At 48.3% G+C, this 23,366-nt stretch overlaps 1 protein-coding gene across 3 annotated transcripts in view; it reads left to right on the top strand.

Moving 5' to 3' along the window:
• Positions 1-1,041: 1,041 nt before the first annotated feature.
• The window catches only part of LOC119967034 (transcription factor HIVEP3), a 537,108-nt gene continuing 514,783 nt past the window's right edge, over positions 1,042-23,366 (top strand). For 2 of the 3 annotated variants that reach the window (XM_038799062.1, XM_038799046.1), the window contains exon 1: positions 1,042-1,384. The gene's annotated coding sequence lies outside the window, so the exon portion shown is untranslated. Of the gene's footprint in view, positions 1,385-3,682; positions 3,777-23,366 lie in introns of all 3 variants that reach the window. The other variant, XM_038799055.1, reaches the window with a different exon arrangement.

Genomic DNA, 23,366 nt, shown 5'->3' with positions numbered 1-23,366 from the left:
AATACGTTTGAATGGCCCTTTGGTATTTTTCTCCCAAGGTTTTTTAAATTAATGTGACCATAGGTTGCACTGATTCCCTGGTGGAAGACTGGAGGGAATCCTGAGCGAGAACCAAGTATAAGCATTTGATCTTTTTTATACCTCTTTTGATCCAATCAGAACTTTCCCAGCCAGGATGTCCTCAATGCTCCTTAAAGCTTTGGGGTTTGTTCCAGCAGATCAGTGGAGTCATCTCCCGGATGTTGCTGGAAATAATGTCCTGGAGATTAATCTTTGATGATTCCTGGAGACCCCAAGACAACTCTGGAATGTTGGCAACAATCCACTCTTGACTCCAGTCCTGCGCATAATGTGGCGTCTACCAGAATAGACCAGTAAAACATTGTTATATTTAAAAAAACATTGGGCAGGAAATTGCCTGAGCAGTGTTCTCTGGGCAGCGAGCAATGAAACCTTGTCAATTTCACCCAAATCTGTAGAAACTTGGAAAAGGAAGGGGGGGGGGGGGGGAATACTTAAACTTGGCCTCGGAGGGGTTAAATGCAGCAGTTAAAATAACTTTTTTGTTTTGGCACGACAGGATATTTGCCTTTGCATCCGAAGAAATGCTGTCATATTCTCTCAGCGCCGCCTTTTAGGGAATAAACAAGACGGAATGTTTGTGCCTGTTTCCATGTTGCATGCAGTGTGTTGTGTACCTGTCTGTCTGGACTCTGGGCTGAGTTCCCTGCATGACATAAGCTTTGAATCGCTGATAAATGACTGGTGGTGAGAATTCCCCATTCTCACTCCCCACAGTGACTCCTCCCCTTTTCAAACACACACACACACACACACACACAGCCTATTGAAAAAAATGAACTTTGACACAAAAATCCTGACACCCTTGAGGAGTGCAAACCGAATGACGTCCTCTCGCTCTCTCCCCCCCCCCCCCCCCCGTTTTTCTGCTTCAGCCTTTGCGAGGAAAGAAACAGGAAACACGCCTGCTTCAGTGAAGCCTCTGTGCCAGCTGTATGTGTATGTGTGTGTGTGTGAGAGAGAGAGAGAGAGACGGGACCAGGAGCTGAACTCCTTCTGCAGCGAGTCTGCTGAACCCAGTCTGTCGCGGCTGCATTGTGAAGGATCCAGGACCCCGATGTTGTATTTGCCATTGACATTTCCTGCTCCAGGCGCCAGCCAATGAGCTCGTAGCAGCGCCGGAGCGACGACACATGAAATATGATAATTTGCTGCCTGATAGCCATAGAGAGAAGCACTGGTCCTATTGCGATGGCTTCCCCTGACAGACCATGCAGATGGGGCTTATTTTCAGCAGATGCCAGGATGCGGGGGTGCTGAATTACAGTACCTCTGGGAGAGTACAGAGGACACCGTTATCCAGGTGAGCGACATGCACTGAGTGTGTGTGTGTGTCTGTGAGTGTTTGCAATGGGTAGGTGAAACATTATGTGCCCAATGATGCTGCATGCTACCGGTGCCTTTCATTTATTTATTTTCCCTCTCTCAAATTCATTTATATCCCACGGTTGGAAACTAAATGTTGTTTTTCTCTCATTTCGGAATAACAGCTAAATCATTGCCTACTCCCCCCCCCCCCCCCTCCTTGCCTGAGCTGATAGTGAATTAGCCTCACCCCCCCCCCCCCCCCCCCACACACACACTTCTCGTCCCAAGAAAAAAAATGAAATGAAATATCCTTTCCAGTGCGCTGCTGCTCCTCTCTGAGAGCAGGTGCCTGCGGGAGGTGGTGGTGGGAGATGTTAACGATATTGTGCAGCTGGCGAGGTATTGCAGCAAGCAGCCAGCCAGACAGAGAGAAAGAGAGAGTGCGAGAGAGGAGGGGGACATAGAGGGGGTTGTAAACTCAGAGTCAGGGTGCATTGCAAGCTGCATTTAACCAGGGTGGGGGCGGTGAGAAATGGAAGAGGCGCCCGCGTTACCTTCTGCTGTCAATTTTGTCCCTCCTGGGCTCGAGCCCTACCACTGAGCCGCGTCTGTGTTGGGAGCACTGAGCTCACTCGAGCACCTTAAAGACGGTTTCACAGAGGCCTCGAGTGAACCCAGGAACAGAGACTGAATGCGGAGGGGGCAGAAAAATGAATAAACGCTGCTTTATCGTAACCCTTTATGTACCAGGCTGTAGTGTCGGTGCCATAGCAACACATCACTCGTTACACAGTGCTAGCCATTAATCATTAATTTCATAGGAGGATGGTGACATCATTGCATAGCAACCTTGTTTTAAGAATGAAAATAATAGTAATATTTTTCAAAAAGATAGAACGGTCTTTAGAAATGTTATACAAATGCATTTCTATGCAGAACCAAATATTCAATTGAAAAAAAATTCAGAAAATAAATTGCATCTGTAATGTTTGTATTTATATAAAAATCATATTAGTGGATTGCGGGGCTTTGGCAGAAAGTGGTGCTGGACATGCAGGCATTTAGGTTACAAACCTTCTGATGACAATATGTGTGTGCAGCATGAACTGAACACATTCCCAGCATGTGTTGACAACAGGCAGGTCATTAGAAGGCTGAGGGGAGACCTGATAGAGGTCTTTAAAAATATAATGGGCTTTGATGGGGTTGACGTAGAGAGGCATTTGTGGGGAGACCAAAACTGGGAGGCCATAAACAATAAATCACCAATACGTCCAATAGGACATTTAGGAGGAGCTTCTTTAGACCAAGAATGGTTAGAATCTGGAACTCATGACTACAAGGGGCTGGTTTAACACAGTAGGCTAAACAGCTGGCTTGTAATGCCAAACAAGGCCAGCAGCGCGGGTTCAATTCCCGCACCAGCCTCCCCGAACAGGCGCTGGAATGTGGCGACTAGGGGCTTTTCACAGTAACTTCATTGATGCCTACTCGTGACAATAAGCGATTATTATTATTATTCAAGGAGTAATTGTGACAAATAGTACAGGTGCCTGTGAGGGAAAGCTAAGTAAACACGAGGCAGAAAATAAAAGGTTATGCTGATAAGGTGGGAGGAAACTTGTGTGGAACATAAGCACTGGCCTAGCCCAGTTGGGCCGAATGGCCTGGCTCAGTGGCACAGTGGTTAACACTACTGCCTCACAGTGCCAGAGACCTAGGTTCGATTCCAGCCTTGGATGACTGTGTGGAGATTGCACATTCTCCCCATGTTTCCTCCGGGTTCTCTGGTTTCCTCCTACCGTCCAATGATGTGCAGGTTAGATGTGTTATTGGGATAGGACTGGGGAGTGGGCAAAGCTAGGATGCTGTTTCTGAGGGTCAGTGCAGACTCAGTGGACCAAATGGCCTCCTTCTGCACTGTAGAGATGCTGTGATTTTAACATCTGAGTAATTCTATGTCAGCATAACATGACTAACTTGAACTTGGATGATAATTGTTAGTCACCTGATTATGTTGGAAATAGCAAGAGAGAGGTTTGGATTTCATGCCCCTCCCTTCTGCTCTCACATAAGTGAGCAATACAGTTGTACAGACAGACCAAGCCCACTCTAGTGAATTTAAATTGCCCTGTGTGAGCCTACGTGGTTAGCGTCAGTGGGACGTAGGATGGGAACTAACAGCTCTCAGCCTGTTCGTGGCCTGAGTTCCACACATACCTATTCACTGGTAGGGCTGCCAACAGGATAAGGGCGACACTGGTTGATTTTACTTTTCTGTCATCCTCCGTAGCAAGGGCACTGAGATCAGTTGTTGCCCTTATTGCCATCTCAGCTAAGGAACTGGACCTGGGAGGTTCTCCACCGTCGGGATTGGTCATGAACAAGTGAGTAATGACAGACAGTAAAAGGCTCACTCATCCATCCAGCTTTTCCCACACTGCTTTGAACTTGTGCATCAAAATATATGCCCTCCCCATCTCACCCTGCCCGCCCCACTGCCCCCCACCCCACTTCACCCAAAACCCAGGAAAATTTCAGGAGTGAACAAAACCTGGGAAATTTCGGCCTGAGCCCCTTAGGAAATGGGAATGATTTCGGGAGATTATGCTGACTCAGCTTTACCTGCTGAGTGATGAAAGGTTGTCTCGATATTTTAATTTTCCTGGGAAGACTTCATCGACAAAGCTGAAGACGAAGTGTAGCATTTCTTGAATCACTCTGCAATTCGGACCCATCACCTAGTGTGTGACGTTTTTCTTTGCGTGTTGGCTTTGTATAACTAAAATCATATTATGACAGAGGCCAGGTATTAGGGCTGGCTGTGTTAAAGTGAATTACTGCTGGATTTCTCCAGGGTTTCAACTGAGATTTAATAACAGTTCTGTACTGCTGAGAATGATAATGAAAAAAATGTCCTCCTTCAATTCTTGTCTTCTGTTTTCCTCTCAAAATGTGAGGTCTTGCATCAATTTTTACTTTCTGTCCACAAGCCCCTCAAAGCATTGACTCATTGTTGTATCTAGTTGTACAGGAAACCCAGCAGCCAACTCCCGGTGCTTTTGATATAAGGTGCGAGCTTTGACTTTGAAGTACTGGCTGACGTTTCATCTTCCGGATGGGAGACATGGAAGCCAAACTGAGTTCCTCCCTCACTGGATTGTCCTCATGGGTACACTCCCAACAGGAGTGCCCAAGGTGGCACAGTGCCTTACAGTGTCAGGGAACCAGGTTCAATTCTGGCCTTGGGTGATTGCGGATTTTGCACGTTCTCCCCCTGTGTCTGTGTGGGTTTCCTCCAGTTGCTCTGGTTTCCTCCCACAGTTCAAAGGTGTGCAGGTTAATTGGATTACCATGTGAAAACTACCTCTTAGTGTCCAAAGCTTTGCAAGTTATGCAGGGATGGAGCAGGGGGGTAGTGGGCCTCGGTGGGGTCCTCTTCTGGAAGGTTGGTGCAGACTCGATGAGCCAAATGGCCTCTTTCTGCACTGTAGTGATTCTATGGATGAGAGTCACTGGACAACGATCAGGCACTTGTCTGATGTCTTAACATTTCCTTCCCCCACCCCTTGTTAATCTAGCTGAGACCAATCATAGATGCCCCGATCCAAGTCCCACCTAACATCAGCTGACACAACAAAGGTGTGAACAGGGGTTGAATCTTTTTTTAAAAATATTTTTATTCTCCTTTTTAACATTTTCTCCCAAATTTAAACCCACCAACAATAAACAATAATCGGTAACGAATGCAATGTCAATCCCCATATCAACAACAACAATCCCATCCTCCTGCCGAATCCCCAAAAAGCAGCCTGCATGTTAACATAAACAAATAACTAAAAGGAATCAGGAATCACCCGTAGTCACCATTAACACATACAGTCAGTCCCTCTCCCCCCCAACCCTCCCAACCCTCACCCCCCTAATGTTCGATCTGATCCAATTCTTGAAAGTGCATAACACCCATGAATTGCAGAACCCCTCCATCCTTCCCTTCAGTTCAAATTTGACCTTCTCAAGAGTCAAGAATTCCAGCAGGTCCCCCCGCCACGCCAGGGCACAGGGTGGAGAGATTGATCTCCATCCCAACAGGATCTGCCTTCGGGCGATCAAGAAGGTGAAGGCTACAACATCTGCCTCCGCGCCCGTTTCCAGCCTTGGCTGGCCCGACACCCCGAATATGGCCTCCCGAGGGCCCGGGTCCAGTTTCACCTGCATCACTTTAGAGATTACCCTAAACACCTCCTTCTAGTAATCCTCCAGCTTTGGACAGGATCAAAACATATGAATGTGGTTTGCGGAGCCCCCCTCTCAACGCTCACACACATCTTCTACCCCCTCAAAGAGCCGGCTCATCCTTTCCCTTATGAGGTGCGCGCTATATACCACCTTCAGCTGTATCAGCACCAACCTCGTGCACAGGGTGGAGGTTTTCATCCTCCAGAGCACCTCATACCAGAACCCCTCCTCCATACCCTCTCCCAACTCTTCCTCTCACTTTGCATTGATCCCATCCAGTGGTGCATTCTCCTCTTCCAAAATAGCCCCGTAAACCGCTGATATTCCCCCTTCTCCAGTCCCCCTGTCGTCAGCATCTCCTCCAGCAATGGGGAGGCCGGCTCTACCGGGAAGCTCTGTATCTCCTTTCTGGCAAAGTCTCAAACCTGATGTATCTAAACATTTACCCCTGCTCCAGCCCATACTTCGCACCCAGCTCCTTCAATCCTGCAAACTGACCCCCAAGAAACAAATCTTTTAGTGTCCAAATTCCTTTCTCCTTCCATCTCCAAAAATTTCCATCCCACTGTCCTGGCTCAAATCTATGGTTTCACCGAATCGGCATTTCTCTTTATCCTGATCCCAACGCGACGTGCTGGTGAAACTGCCTCCAAATTTCACACAAAGCTATTACTATCGGACTCCCTGAATATTTTTCCGGAGCAGTCGGGAGCAGCACTGTTGCTAGTGCCTTCAATCCTGACCCCCTTCACAAACCCTCCTCCATACTGACCTACTGGGAGTCAACCCCTCTCACCCAGCTCCGTACCTCCTCCACATTTGCCGCCCAGGAATAATACATCAGGTTCGGAAGACCCAAACCCCCTGCCTGCTTTCCTCTCTGTAGTTGCACCTTTTTAATTCTGGCCACCTTTCCTCCCCATATGAATGAGGTAATCATCCCTTTAATCTCTCTAAAAAATGCTTTTGGCAGGAAATTCAGCAGGCATTGAAAAATAAACAGGAATCGCGGCAACACATTCATTTTAACCTCCTGTACCCGACCCGCCAATGACAGAGAGAGACCATCCCACCTTGCCAGATCAGCTTTTACCCTCCCCACCAAACTAGAAAAGTTGTATCTACGAAGCCCCAACCAATCCCGAACAACCTGCACCCCCAGGTATCTAAAGTGAGCCCCTGCCCTACGGAATGGCAGCCCCCCACCCCTGCCCCCACCCCTGGCCGAGATACCACAAAATATTCACTCTTAGTGGGAAGCTGGAGGGGATGCGAGTGGTACTTGTGAACATATATGCTCCAAATTGGGACAACGTGGAATTTATGAGGCGGGTGTTAGGTAAGATCCCAGACTTAGATTCACATAACTTGAAGATAGACTTCAACATAGTAATTGATCCGGAATTGGATCGGTCAAAATCCAGGACAGGGAGAAGGCTGGCTGCGGCAAGGAAATTGATGGGTTTTATGGAACAGATGGGAGGAGTAGATCCATGGAGCTTTGCATGGCCAAGGACGAAGGAGTTTTCCTTTTTTTCACATGTCCACAAGGTATACTCTTGCATCGACTTTTTTGTTCTGACCAGGGCGCTAATACCAAAGGTGGTGGATACTGAGTACTCGGCAATCACAGTCTCGGACCATGCCCTGCACTGGGTGGATCTAGGGGTTAGTGTGGAGAGAGGGTATTGCCCACTGTGAAGACTGGATGTGGGGTTGCTAGCAGACGAGGTGGTCTGTGGGCGGGTAAACAAATCCATCCAGAACTATCTGGAAACAAATGATACGGGGGAGGTCTCTGCATCGACGGTATGGGAAGCTTTGAAGGCAGTAGTCAGAGGGGAATTTATCTCGATACGGGCCCATAGAGAAAAGGTAGAACGGGCTGAGAGGGATAGGTTAGTGGAGGAGATACTCCAGGTGGACAGGAAATACTCGGAGGCCCCGGACGCGGGGCTACTGAGCATGCGGCGGAGGTCACAGGTGGAGTTTGGGCTGTTTGCCACAGGGAAAGCAGTGGAACAGTTGAGGAAGGCGGGGGGGGGGGGGGGGGGGGGGGGGGGGGGGGGGCGATCTATGAGTACGGGGAAAAGGCAAGTAGAATGTTGGCACACCAGCTCAGGAAAGAGAAGCGACCAGGGCGATAGGTAAAGTAAAGAGTAGAGATGGTAATACTGTCTTGGACCCAGCGGAGTTGAACGAGGTGTTTAAGGACTTTTATAGTAAATTATAGTAGGGAGGATGAGGCAATTTCTGGATCAGTTGAGGTTCCCGAGGGTGGAGGAGGACCTGGTGGAGGGGCTGGGAGCCCCCAATTGAGATTGAGGAAATAATCAAGGGGCTGGAGGGCGTGCAATCGGGCAAGGCCCCGGGCCTTGGATACTGAGTACTCGGCAATTGCAGTGTCGGTTCATGCCCTGCACTGGGTGGATCTACGGTTAGTGAGGAGAGAGGGCAAAGCCCACTGTGGAGACTGGATGTGGGGTTGCTAGCGGACGAGGCAGTTTGTGGGTGGGTTAACAAATCCATCCAGAACTATATGGAAACAAATGATACGGGGAGGTCTCCCGTATCCGGTGGAATTTTATAAGAAGTTTTCAGAGATATTGAGCCCACTGCTGGTGGGGACATTTAATGAAGCAAAAGAGAAGGGATTCCTCCCCCAGTAATGTCGTAGGCCTTGATTTCATTGATCCTGAAACGAGAGAAGGCTCCGGAGCAATGTGGGTCATACAAGCCGATTTCTCTACTGAACGTGGATGTCAAACTGCTGGCTAATTTACTGGCCACAAGGATAAAGGACTGTGTCCCTGGGATGATAGGGGAAGACCAGACGGGATTTGTTAAAGGCAGGCAACTCAAGGCCAATGTTCTAAGGCTTCTAAATGTTAGTATGATGTCCTCAGAAGGAGAGGAGGTGGTGGTAGTGATGGATGTGGAGAAGGCGTTTGATCGGATGGAGTGTAGTTACCTGTGTGAGGTGCTGGGAAGGTTTGGGTTTGGTGAGGGCTTTATTGACTGGATGCGGTTGCTCTATCAGGCACCAGTAGCGAGTGTGCGTATGAACCGGCTGAGGTCGGAGTATTTTGAATTACATCGAGGGACGAGGCAAGGGTGCCCCCTCTCCCCGTTACTGTTTGCTCTGGCCATAGAGCCATTGGTCATGGCACTAAGAGCCTCTCGGAACTGGAAAGGGTTGGTTCGGGGGGGGGGGGGGGGGGGGGGGGGGGCGTGGAGCACCAGGTCTCGCTCTACACAGATGACCTGCTCTTGTACATTTCGGATGCGTTGGAGGGGATGGGAGAATTAATGTGAATCTTGGGGGAATTTGGCAATTAATCAAGGTATAAATTGAACATGGGGAAAAGTGAGATGTTTGCGATCCAGGCAAGAGGGCAGGAGAAGAGATTGGGAGAGCTGCCGCTTAGAATGGGAGGGTAGAGCTTTTGATATCTGGGAATCCAGGTGGCCCGGAAATGGGAGGTACTACACAAGTTAAACCTATCCCGGTTGGTTGAACAAATGGAAGGGGACTTTAAGAGATGGGACATGCTCCCGCTATCACTGGCGGGGAAGGTACAGACCGTGAAAATGACGGTCCTCCCCAGATTTCTGTTTGTCTTTCAGTGCCTCCCCTCTTCATCCCTAAGGCCTTTTTCAAGTGGGTGAATAAGATTATTTTGGGCTTTGTGTTGGGCGAGTAAAACCCTGCGAGTGAAGAAAGTGCTGCTGGAGCGCAGTCAGGGTGAGGGTGGATTGGGGCTGCCGAACTTCAGCAATTACTACTGGGTGGCTAATATAGCCATAATTAGGAAGTGAGTAGTGGGGAAGGGGTCAGCATGGGAGCGGATGGAGGCGGCGTCATGTAAAGACACCAGTCTGGGATCATTGGTAATGGCATCTCTGCCATTCTCGCCAGCCCGATACTCCACAAGTCCGGTGGCAGTGGCGGCTCTGAGGATCTGGGGGCAGTGATGGAGATATAAGAGAGTGGAGGGTGCATCGATTTGGACCCCGATTTATAACAACCACAGGTTTGTACCGGGTAGGCTAGATGGCGGGTTCCGGAGTTGGCAGAGGGCAGGAATTAGAAGGATGGGGGATCTCTTTAGAGGTGGGAGCTTTCCCAAATTGAAAGCTTTGGAGGATAAATTTAAATTGCCAGCAGGGAATAGTTTTAAGTATTTGCAGGTGCGCGACTTCCTGAGAAAACAGGTGCCGGCCTTTCCGCTGCTGCCGCCACGGGGGATACAGGATAGAGTAGTCTCCACCTAGTTGGGAGAGGGGAAGGTATCGGATATTTACCAGGAACTTTCGGAGGCGACGGAAACTCCGGTGGAGGAGCTTAATGGCAAGTGGGAGGACGAGCTAGGAGGAGAGATAGAGGCGGGTCTATGGACGGATGCCCTGAGCAGGGTTAATACCTCCTCATCATGCACCAGGCTTAGCCTGATACAATTTAAGGTAGTCCACCGGGCACATATGACAGTGGCTAGGATGAGCAAGTTTTCCGGGGTAGAGGATAGGTGTGCGAGGTGCGCGGGATGCCCAGCAAATCATGTCCAAATGTTTGGGGCATGCCCGAAGCTGAGAGGGTTTTGGCAGGATTTTGCTAAAGCAATGTCCACGGTACTAAAAACACGGGTGGTCCCACGTCCAGAGATAGTGATCTTTGGAGTGTCGGAGGATTCGGGAGTTCAGGGCGCGAAATAAGCCAACGTCCTGGTCTTTGCCTCCCTGGTAGCCCGGAGACGGATCTTATTAATGTGGAGGGACTCGAAGTCCCCAAGTGTAGAGACGTGGGTTAGTGACATGGCTGGGTTTCTCAGTCGTGAGAAAATAAAGTTTGCCTTAAGAGGGTCAATGGTGGGCAGCACGGTGGCCTAGTGGTTAGCACAACCGCCTCACGGCGCTGAGGTCCCAGGTTCGATCCCGGCTCTGGGTCACTGTCTGTGTGGAGTTTGTACATTCTCCCCGTGTCTGCGTGGGTTTCGCCCCCACAACCCAAAAATGTGCAGAGTAGGTGGATTGGCCACGCTAAATTGCCCCTTAATTGGAAAAAATAATTGGGTAATCTAAATTTTAAAAAAAATAAAATAAAAAAAGAGGGTCAATGGTAGGGTTCTCCCAGAGGTGGCAGCCGTTCGTCGACTTTCTCGGGGAAAATTAAAAATGTCAGCAGATGCAGTATTCCAAGGGGTGGGGGGGGGGGGGGGGAGGGGAGGGGAGGGGGGGGGGGCGCAGATTGTTGTTGTATGGTGTGAAGATTGGGCTGGCGGGGGGGAAATGTTTATTTTACCGTGTTGATGTCACTTTTTATTACTGTTATAAAATTTTTCAAATACCTCAATAAAATATTATTATAAAATAAATATTCACTCTTGTCTAGATTTAATTTGTACCCCGAGAAAGACCCAAACACCCAAAGCAGCTCCAATATTTGCCCTATTGACACACTTGGTTCCGACACATATAACAAGTCATCGGCATATAAGGACACCTTATGCTGTATCCCCCCCCCCCACCCGCACTATCCCTTTCCATACCCTCAAACTTCTTAACGTGATGGCCAACAGCTCAATCGTGAGTGCAAACAACAACTGGGACATAGGGCATCCCTGCCTATTCCCACGGTGGAGAGAAAAGGATTCCGAGCTGATGTTATTTGTGCGGACACTCGCCCTTGGCTCCTTATACAGTAGCTTTACCCAGTCCACAAACTTTGGTCCAATCCCGAACAGGGGTTGAATCTTATTGGTGTACAAGCTATGATGAGACAGATGTGTCGGTAAAAACTGAGATTGATTGATTTTTGTTCAGCAAGGGTATTGCGAGTTGTAGAACCAAGCCTGGGAAATGGAGTTATGATGCAGATCAGCCAGGGTCTGATTGAATGGCAGAATGAGGTGAGGGGCTGAATGGCCAACTCCTGTCTCTATGTTCCTGCATCTGGCATAAGAATTTGACTTATCTTCTATTTTAATTAATGAGCAGAAAATTGAACATTCGATAATATGTTCTCAATCTAACACCTGGTCCAGTGGCCATTCTGACTTCACCTTTGGAGAGCGACTTTTAAGCGAGACAGTGAGCCACTGTCTGAGGGACATGTTACAGCTGTTACTCAAGTTGATTAACCCTTTAGTTCCCTCAAAGCTGCACTTAGGCCGTAACTACGTACCTTGTAGGAAAGGGAGACTTTTATCTCACCCTTGGTTTCAAGCATGATGCCTTCATCTTCTGGACATTTGCCTGCATTTGTAATGCCCTTTACCTTGCTTCAATAATTTGTGACAGGGTAGATTAGTGAAGGACCTGTGATAGTTCCAAGCCTCTGGGAGTCTGGAGCGACCATGAATCCTTGGCTAATGCAGCCCGACTTCACACTGTTGTTGTTCTGCTGAGGTCTTCATCTTCATAAGGCTTTCTTTAAAAAGGAAGCGCTGTAAAAAGGGATGATTCAGCACAGTCAACGTTCAGAAATAATAGGAGAACATTTTTCCTACACAGTTTGATTTTATATTCCGATATGGACGACTGTCCTGTAACACTATTTTAAGACATAACTTTCTTTTAGTTTTTCTGCACAATGCTAGAGAGAGCATTTTTGAAGGAAGGTACATCTTACTTTAGCTTATACACACAGTGCGCACATGAAGAATCTTAACATTTATTAACCTGTCTGTGTCTCCCGTCACACCTGTTATTCAGCAAAAGCACAGGAAGTAGGGGAAAAAAACTGGAAAGGATCAGCTAGATTCTAGGTGGATTTCCAATTGGGCTGGGTTAAATTATTAAAGATGGTGTAATATTGGGGGTTTTCCTCAATGGTTCTTAGAATCCCAGGACTGTGCCAATGGGGTTGGTTGTTAATGTCTTGTCAATAGCACTTTAGCACAGTGGTTAGCAATGTTGCTTCACAGTGCAAGGGTCCCAACCTCGATTCCCGGCTTGGATCACTGTCTGTGTGGAGTCTGCACGTTCTCCCCATGACTGCGTGGGTTTCCTCCGGGTGCTCCAGTTTCTTCCCACAAGTTCTGAAAGACGTGCTATTAGGTGAATTGGCCATTCTGAATTCTCCCTCTGTGTATGAACACAGGAGCCGGAATGTGGTGACTAGGGGCTTTTCACAGTAACTTCATTGCAGTGTTAATGTAAGCCTACTTGTGACACCAATAAAGATTATTATTATTATATTTGTTACCGTTGAGAGACAGGTGATGGGTATTAATTGTCTTGGAGCACACTATAAATAGTCAATCACCCGATGGGGTGTAAGGAGGAAGGGGGACTATCTCGTATGTCTGCTTCTGGACTTGGTCCAGCGGCTGGAGAATCGGTGGCAAATGCGCCCGCGCGGACGGCGCAGCGCCAGTTGGGGGCCGCTGAAATAGGCCCCCACAGCGATTCTCCGTGGATGACGGGCCAAACCCCTGCCGAGTTCCGCTGAGTCCCGCCGGCGTGGTTCAAACCTGGTACCACTCGGCGGAGCTCGGACACGCGGCTGCTGTTGACGTCCTGATGGGGGAGTGGGGGGGGGATCTGACTCCGATGGGGGGTGGGGGCCTCCACGACGTCCAGGCCTGCGATCGGGCGCTTCCGATCGGCGGACGGCCACGATCTGGAGGGGGCATACCTACTTCCACGCAGGCCCAATGTTAGGTCCCCAACATGTTGCTCCGCGCCGGTGCGGTGATGCAACCACGTGCATGCGCGGTGCGAAGACGGCCATCATGCGCATGCGCAGACCCGCGCCGGCCATGCAGGGCCGTCTTTCGGCGCCTGAGGAGTGCGCAGCACTCCGGCGCTGTGCTAGCCCCCTAAAAACTGGAGAATTGCTGGGCTAGGAGGCCCGTTGACGTCGGCGTACACCACTCCGGCGTTTACGCCGGCGTCAACACTTGGCCGGGATTTCAGGGAATCGAGGCGAAGATGGCTCGATATTTAAGGCTGGGTAGCTTTCAGTTTTTAGAAGCTGTGCCTTTTGTTGCACAGTATACACGTCTGAGTGACAAGTCTTCTTTCAATGTTACAATAATTCAGTGTGTTTAATCTAATCTGTTTTGTGCAGTGTCGGCGGACGCTGTTTTATGGGAAATGGGTTTTTATTTTTGTGGTTATGAAGGTCTCATTTGCTTTGTCTCACCCATATTATTCTGTACTCACTATGATTATCTTAAACTGTGAGTATCACACTGGTTGTTGTCTTAATTGTGTGCTGTGATTTGCTGTACATTATATGTTAATGTATTATTTTATGATGTATTAGTGAGGTACATGTTGAGGAAGTATGTATGTGATAATGTAGTGCAACGTGTGAGAATAGAGCACTATGTGCTACCCTATAATATGCCACTACAATGTATATCTATAAGGTACGCTGTGATATTTTAGAGCAGTGTATGTTCGCATGGTAACATATTTCTGTGATATGTGTCTTTATCACGCCATGTGGTATGTTTGTCTATATGTATCATATTGAAATCCTCTGTATATCAAAGTAGTGCATGCCAAGATAATGCCCTGTCATAACAGTACTCTGCAATAAGTTGATACTGCGTATGTTCTAATATCCAAAGATGTGCATGTTCGGTGGATTGGCCATGCTAAAATTGTCCCTTATTGTCCAAAGATCTGTAGGTTAGGTGATGGGATGGGGGTGTGGGCCTCGGTAGAGTGTTGTTTCGGAGGGTCGGTGCAGACTCGATGGGCCGAACGGCCTCCTTCTGCACTGTAGGGATTCTATGATTCTATGAATATTCCGTAACATGTTATTACAGTAAATTTCAATATGGCACACTATGATGTGTTTGTGTTATATGTGTTGATACCTAGCACAGTTTGCTTCACAGCACCAGGGTCCCACGTTTGATTCCTGCTTAGGTCACTGTCTGTGCGGAGTCTGCACGTTCTCCCTGTTTCTGAGTGGGTTTCCTCCGGCTGCTCTAGTTTCCTCCCACAAATCCCGAAAGATGTGCTGTTAGGTGAATTGGACATTCTGAATTCTCCCTCTGTGTACCTGAACAGTCGCTGGAGTGTGGCGATGAGGGACTGCTCACATTAACTTCATTGTGGTGTTAATGTAAGCCTACTTGTGACAATAATAAAGATTATTATCATTAGTATTATTATATATAGGTACTATAAGTTGAAACCTGTGACCTGGGTACAGTATACATGCCTGAACAGTCCTCCCATAATACGTCTGTATCGCAGTCATTCAGTAATCAGTTATGTTTGAGAACCTGTCTGAACTTTCCTTGTTTTTCAAAAGGTACTGACTGTTTCTGCTGGAGTACATTTTCCTTGGAAGTTCAGGTCCCTTATGTTATTGAGTCCAGACAGCTGTTCTTCATGTGGGAGTCTGGATGGCATGTGCCAACTGGCTGTTCAATTGTGGGAGGAATCACAGTTATGCCCGACACTGACCTAGCTTGACATGCATACAGACACTGCCTAGAAAGCGACACTGACTACCGGCCAGCCCCGCTGATTTTGGCAGAAGTTAAACATATACCTGGAATCATGGAATTATGGTGGGTCATTGAATTGTGGTGGTGCTGGATGGGCATGTGGTTTATGGACCCCTATTGAACTAGTAGCCTGGGCATTGTGATAGTGATGCAATGCTGAACAACCCTGCTGCATTGTAGTTGGAGCCTATGTGATGCAGGTAAAACCTCTGATTGCCTGGGCTGTGCCTTGTACGGAGTACAGATTGCACTCGTGAAGTAGGTAGCAGTCAGCAGCTATATGGATACCTTAGAGACCCATGCCAGTACAACTCTGCTATGTTTGAACCCAACATATTGATTAAGCCGTATATATTTTTGATATTTAGCAAATACACATTTGTTGGTTTGAACAGCTTTACCTCTGTGAATTTGTCGGTTGACTTTATGCTTTGGGCCCTGTGATTCATTTACGCAATGCAAAGATATGTTTTAAAATCAGGCCCGTAATAAAGAGAAGCAAAAGGGAAATCAACCTCCCAACAAATGGCACAGTAAAAACACCAACATATATTATGGCAGGTTTGAGCAATTGTAATATAAATTTTTACTTGTTGCATTTTTCTCTCCCTGTTGCCCCTCTCATCCTCCCCCCAACATTACCAGGATGAGGGACGTTAGTTATCTGGAGCGACTGAAGAATTGGTCTCCTCAGAACTGAAAAACCTAAGAAAAGATTTGAGGCAGGTCTTTTAAAAAAAATCTTTTTATTCTCCTCATTTTCAACATTCACCCGTACATTCCAGGTAAAAAACACAAATTAACAATCAAGCCGTACCAAAGACAACAATACCACCGAACCCCCCTTCTCTCCCCCCCCCCTAATGTTCAATGGTAACCAATTCTCGGAAGTGCATAATAAACAGCCCCCATGAATTGTGAAACCCTTTCTTCATCTTTCACCGATCAGCGAGGCGAAGGCTAAAAACATCTGTCCCTGCACCTTCCTGCCACCTGAGCCGGTCCGACCCCCAGTAAAAGGCTTCCAGGGGCCCTAGTTCCAAGTTCACGAACTTCTACCCCCGAGATGACCCTGAAAACTCACAATTCCAGTGTAAACACACAATCAACATTGCAAAAGAAAATCCCAACTCTTCCCTTGTCCAAATAGGCAATTTCCACTAATTTAGCACATATAAAGACATGTAGCTAAAAGGAGAGCTACATACACTCCTTCAGCCCCCCTACCTTCAGTCCACGACCGATTCTGAGTCCCATTTCTCAATTCTTTCCAAGTCGTTTGGCCTTCACAAACACCTCCGCCACATCCACCGTCTCGAAACAAATGTCTTTGGAGTTGTAGGTCACCCTCAACTTAGCTGGGTACACTATGCCGAGCCGCACACTGCTGTTATACAGTGCCATCTTCACTCAGCTGAAGGCTGCCTGCCTCCTTGCCAACTCCACAGTAAAGTTCTGGTATATACATATATGAAATTCAGCCCACTGACTTCCCGCTTCTGCTTTGCCCAACTCAGGACCTTCTCCTTCACGCGGTACTGACAAAAACAAATAGTCACTGCTCTTGGCTCATTCGCCTTTGGTTTAGGCCTCCACGCCCTATGAGCCCAATCCAATTCATACCGAGCGAGACCTTCCCCCTCCCCCAATGGCTCCGCTAACATCTTGGCAAAATAGTCCGTCGGCCTCGGGCCCTCCACCCCTTCGAGTAAGCCCACGATCCTCAGATTTTGCCACCTAGATCTGTTTTCCAGGTCCTCCACTTTGGCTCGCAGACCCTTGTTGGCCTCCACCACCCTCTGCAGCTCCTCACCCATCGAGGTGAGTTGATCGCTGTGTTATGACAAGGCCTCTTCCACTCCCTTCAGTTTCTCACCCTGCTCCTGCACCTCGGCCGATGTCCTCAAACCGCCGCCATCACTGGAGCAATCGCCTCCTCCACCAGCACGTTCAATGCTGCCATCATCTCCTCCCTAATCACCTCCATGTGCTTTGCGAACTGTTTTCCAAGTTCCACAACCATCACCTCGGTCATCGTTTCTGCCATGAACAGTGTGGCCCCACCCAGGGGCCCAACCTCCGCCATCCTTCCAATTGCCGAGCCGACCCTTCCACTCAACGAACCTTCACTCCACCCCTTTTTCATGGCGGCTTTCCTTTGGGTTTTGGTCATCCTTCTTCCTTATGTTTTCCTGCACTTTAACAAAAAATTGCCTCTGGGACCGGGCATTAAATTCTAAAAAATCAAGCCTCGAGCAGGAGCCATCCAACGTGCGACCTTCTCCTTCATGTCATCACTGGAAGTCCTCCGAGACAGGTCTTTAGAATGATGAAGTAGATAAGGAGAAAGTGTTTCCAGTGAGGTTAACAATCAGAGGACACAGATGGCAAATTAACGTGCTACCTGAAAAGGTGTTACAAGCTGCTTCAGGCATAACTTTCAGGAGGAAATTGGGTAAATATTTGAAAAGCAAACGCAGTTCTAAGGGGAAGAGCAGTGGAGGGGGTCGGCATTAATTGGATAGCTCTTTCAAAGAAGCAATACCGCCTCATGGGACACATTGGAATCATATAGCACAGAAGGATGCCATAATTCTAGACCTCTGTTGTCTCCGTGCTGGTTGTACAGATGTGTGGTAGCATCCTGGTCACCCATCCAAAGTGGCTGTTTTTAATCGGCTCTAATTTCATGCAACATTATGGGTGGGCTTTCTGTTCCCACGACGCCTATGGTGTTTTACGTGGCTCACTCATCTCACCACCGGGGGATCTGTGGGGGGTGGGGGTTGGGGGGGGGGGGGGGGGGGGGGGGGGTGGAAGTGGGCGCCTTCAGCGGGACCAGAAAATCCCACCCTATGCTCTCTTCGGGGCATTGATGAACTTTAGCAGAACGTTTGATGGGGTGTTTGGGAAGGAGGACTGCTAGGAGAGCTGAAAGAAGGCCTGGTCAGAGAGGGAGGTTTGAGGGAGACCTTTCAAAGGTGAGGGGAGCTAGTGAAGACAATGGGATTTGGGAAGGGTGTTTCAGAGAGCTGAAATTGCTGAAGGTTCCGCCAATGTGTGGAGAGGAGGCATGCAAAATAGATCAGCATTAGGAGAGTGCTTATGGATCCCACACAGTGAATACTGACAGCACGGTAGCACAGTTGCTTCACAGCTCCAGGGTTCCAGGCTTGATTCCCCGCTGGGTCGCTGTATGTGGGGAGTCAGCACGTTCTCCCCGTGTCTACATGGGTTTCGTCCGGGTGCTCCGGTTTCCTCCCACAGTCCAAAGATGTGCAGGTTAGGTGGATTGGCCATGATAAATTGCCCTTAGTGTCCAAAAAGGTGAGGTGGGGTTACTGGATTAAAGGGATAGGTATGAGGTGTGGCCTTAAGTAGAGTGCTCTTTCTAAGAGCCAGTGCAGACTTGAAGGGCTGAATGGCCTCTTTCTGCACTGTAAATTCTATGATTTAACAGTGGATGGCACCACTTCAAGATAAGTTGCTTGGTTCCTCAATACCTGTGCACACACAATTTATTTTAGATGGGGAAATTGGGTTAATAAAGCCAAGAGTGTGACTTCCGTGACTTTTTTGAAAAAATCATTAATGGGATCTGGGTGTCATTGGCTGGGCCAGCATTTATTGTCCATCCCTAATTGCCCATGACAAGGTGATGGTGAGCCACCTTCTTGAACCACTACAGTTCACTGGAGATGTTGGCATTGTTCTACTAGAGGAAAAAGGTTGAGAGCATATTTCATAGAGATATTCAAAATCATGAGGAGAGATTGGCGTTGAGAAGAATGAAATGTGATCAATGTAAACATATAAAATTCCTAAGGGGCCTGACAGGATAGATGCTGGGATGAAGTGGATAAATCGCGGGGTCATAATTTCAGAATAAGGGGCGGGATTCTCCGACCCCCCGCCGGGTCGGAGAATCCCCGGGGGGCGGCGTGAATCCCGCCCCGCCGGTCTGACGCCGGCTGCTGTATTCTCTAGCGGCGGTTTTCGGGCGGGGGCGGGGTTTATGCCACACCGGTTGGGGGCCGTTAGCAGCGGCCCCCCCGACAATTCTCTGGGCCCTGATGGGCCGAGCTGCCATCAGTTCCTGGACAATCCCCCTGGCGTGAAATGGACATGGTCTCACATGGTGGGACCTGGCTGGTAGGCCATCTAGTGGAGTCCTCGGGGCGATGCGGGGGATCCAGCCCCAGGGGTGCCCCCACGGTGGCCTGGCCTGCAATCGGACCACCGATCTGTGGGCGGGCCTGTACCATGGGGGCACTCCTTCCTTCCGCGCAGGCCTCCTTAGAGCTCCGGCATGGCTGGCACAGAGAAGAACCCCCCCCCCCCGCGCATGTCTGCGCAAGCGTGGAACCACATTGGCAGTTCTGCGCATGCGCCAACTCTTCCACTGCTGGCCTTGCCCCCGGATGTGTGGAGGATTCTGCAGCTCCCGGTTGACTTGACGCCGGAGTGGTTCGCGCCGTTCTTGGCGCCGGCGTCAGGCCACCCCGCCAATTGCAGGAGAATCCCGCCAACGGTGTCGGCTATTTAGATGGAAAATTTCTTTGCTCAAAGGGCTGCGAATCTTTGGAATTCTCTATCTCAGAGAACTGTGGCTGCTGAGTCAGTGATTATATTCAAGAATGAGCTCAATTGATTTTTGGGTACTAAGGGAATTAAGAGATGTGGGGATAGTGCAGGAAGGTGAAATTGAGGTGCAAGGTCAGCCGTAATCTTGTTGAATGGTGGAGCACACACGAAAGGCTGAATGGCCTATCAAGTGGGGTTTGATAGAGGAAATTGGGAGAAACCTATCAATGTCAGGAATAGAAATTTGTTCATGGCAATGGTGTTAAGCGGGAAGTATCGGATTGGCAGCCCATTATACCCAGCATCTGATTTAATTCCATTGCAGTTAATGGAATTAAATATCAGGAGCTTTATCCATCAGTCACCAGGGGCCATGGATTTTAAACAAACCAAGAATGCAATGGGAAGAAATTATTTTATGCAGAGAGTTGCTATAATCTAGATAGAGCCTGTTGCCTGAAAGGATGTTCAAAGACTCAACCCTAACTTTAAAAAAGGGAATTGGGTAAATATTTGAAGGCAGACATTTGCAGGGCCTTGGTGGAAGAGGTAGGGAGTGCACCTAATTGGGTTAACTCTGTCAAAGACGTGCGGAGGAGGCCTCTTGCATGGGGACCTCCCTCCGGGCCCTCGCCACGGCAGCACTCCCATCCCCACCCAAAAAACACTCCAGCAGCCCAGTGGTGACAGCCACCCTCCAATCCTGGAACCAACTGCGGCAGCAATTTGGCCTGACCAAAATGTCGGACAAGGCTCCCATCTGCAACAACCATAGGTTCACACCAGCACTGACTGACGCCACCTTCAAAAGGTGGAGGCAGGACGGAGGGACACTGACAGTCAGGGACCTATACACGGACAACAGGATCGCAACACTGGACGAACTGACAGAGAAATTTTGGCTAGCTGGGGCGAACGAGCTACGGTACCTGCAGCTCAAAAACTTCCTACGAAAGGAGACAAGGACGTACCCACAACCGCCACGACAGACACTACTGGAAGACCTACTGCACGCAAGTATCCTAGAGAAAGGGAACTGTAGCGACATGTATGACCGACTGGTAGAAAGGGACGACACCGTACTGGACGCAACAAGAATGAAATGGGAGGACGACCTGGGGATTGAGACAGAGTGGGGACTCTGGAGCGAAGCACTGCATAGGGTCAACTCCACCTCCACGTGCGCAAGGCTCAGCCTGACGCAGCTAAAAGTGGTACATAGAGCCCACTTAACAAGAAACCGTATGAGTAGGTTCTTCCCGGAGGTGGAGGACAGATGTGAACGGTGCCAAAGAGGCCCGGCCAACCACGCCCACATGTTCTGGTCTTGCCCCAGACTTGTGGAGTACTGGACAGCCTTCTTCGAGGCTATGTCCAAAGTGGTGGGGGTGAGGGTGGGTGGAGCCATGCCCGATAGTGGCGGTCTTCGGGGTTTCAGACCAGCCAGATCTATTCCTGGGGAGGAGGGCGGATGCCCTTGCCTTTGCCTCCCTGATCGCCCGCCGTAGAATCCAGTTTGGCTGGCGGTCAGCAGCACCGCCCAGAGCTGCAGACTGGCTGTCCGACCTCTCGGAATCTCTCCAAATGGAGAAAATCAAATTCGCCATCCGAGGGTCAGACGACGGCTTCCACAGAACGTGGGAGCCATTCATGCAATTGTTCAGGGACCTGTTTGTGGCCAACGTACAAGAGGAAGAATAGTCGGGTGGCCAAGAATCAGGGGAAAATGGACGGGAATCGGGGGAAGGTAGCCGGGGGGGGGGGGGGGGGGGGAGGGCTACGGGTTCGTTATGGGGGTTTGATGGCTAGCTAAGGCCCAAAACCAAACTGTAAATAAATGCCTATAAACATGTGCCTCGGCCATATTGGGGAATGTAAAATATGTATGCCGGCTAAAGAGGGCGGCCACAGTTGTTATTATGAAGATGCTGACCTGTAAATATACATGTTAATTTTTGTGTGTTTTTTTTTTCTCTCTAATAATTTGTTGGATATAAAATATGAAAACTCAATAAAAAACATTTTATAAAAAAACTGTCAAAGAAGCAGCACAGATCTGATGGGCCAGGTGGCTGCCACTGCGCTGTACAATTCTATGCCAGTAACCCATTGAACTATTTGAGGTGTACCAAACCAGTCATTTTGTTGAGTGGGGCTTAGTCAACTCTGCCGCTCACCCACTCTCAGAAAGCAGAAATCACTGCCTTCCGCGTCTTTCGCTAACCCATTTCACCAGCGTCAGCCTCTGTACAAACCTGCAAACTCGGTTAACGACAAAAGCGACACTGAAAAAAGAGTGTGGGATATGTGTGGTCACTTTCTCTCAGTTGTAACTGATAGTTCAAGGTCAAGAAAGTACCAGATGACTGTCTGGTTTCTCTGGAAATGAAAGGAGCAACATCTTAATGGTTAAAAGGCCCGTGATGAATTGTGGCCTCGTTAAGAATCGTTAATTCTATCGTAATTTCATGCAGAGTGCCAACCAGCAGAGAGTTTCGATTTGAGTATCAGAGCTAGCTCCACTGTGAGTAATATCATAAGTTCTACCTTCTTTAATTATGATATTTACATTGCTTACCATCAGTGGAATGATTTAGTTAGGAGCATGACACTGTTGTAAATTATTTTCTTTTTTACATTGCGACTTCACTGCTGTTACATGAGCCCCATCTCATGTCTTTGGGCATCAGAAGATTTTACAGACAAACATACTGAAAGCTTCACAAAATCGAAACTAGATGCTAATAAAACTGGAATAACGTAGCCATCTCCGATATATTGTAGAATATTAACCCTTAGTTAGTGGCTGCTCCGGGTTTGATTGGGGATATATTCATAGGAACAGGAGAAGGTCATTCAGCCTCTCAAACCCATTCTACGATTCATGATCAATCTGTATCTTAACTCCGGCTACTGGTGTTGTTTTGGAATGCATTATACCGTTGCTGAACAAAAATGAATCAACCTCAGTTTTGAAATTTGCGATTGACTGCCAGCCTCAATGGCTTTTAGGGGGAGTGCATTACAGATTTCCGTTACCTTTTGTGTGAAGGAATACTTCCTGACATTATCGCCCAATGGCCTAGCTCTAAGGTGTAGGATTATACCCTCACCTTTGGAACACTACCACCAGAAGAAATAGCTTCTGTTCATCAGTTTTTTTTAAAAATCATCCAAAACACCTCAATGAGATCACTTCTTAATCTTTTTGTATTTGAGGAACGAGGAGCCTGTCCTCATAATTTAATCCTGTTAATTCGAGTGTCACGCTATAATCGCATTGTACAAGTCTGCACCTTTACTGCCTGTTGAACAGAGTTCATTAGCCTGAAAATAAAGTTATTTAATTTCAGTTCATTCCTTCTTACTTGTTGTGCCCTTATGTAAAAGGGACACTTGATTTGTTTTGTGGTTGATCTCCTTATCGTTTCAATTAAGAGCAAAACCCAATGTGCCTTTACGAAGGGTTTCTCTAAGTGTCACTGCTAGGGGTCCAGTCAGTACTTTAGGCTTTGAAGCGTCATTCAGCTGGGATGCACTAGGCATTAATAGAAAATAACAATAGAAGGATGCTGTGGCTAAGCGGGTAAGAATTATGGAGCTTGGTTGGCTGTCTTTGACCTTTGGTTTAACCTCTCATCCAAAATGCAACACCTCAGACACTTTAGCACTCCTTAAGTC

This window comes from Scyliorhinus canicula, chromosome 1, assembly GCF_902713615.1.
Source record: "Scyliorhinus canicula chromosome 1, sScyCan1.1, whole genome shotgun sequence".
Taxonomy (NCBI): Eukaryota; Metazoa; Chordata; class Chondrichthyes; order Carcharhiniformes; family Scyliorhinidae; genus Scyliorhinus; species Scyliorhinus canicula.
This window is presented reverse-complemented; position numbering and strand designations above follow the sequence as displayed.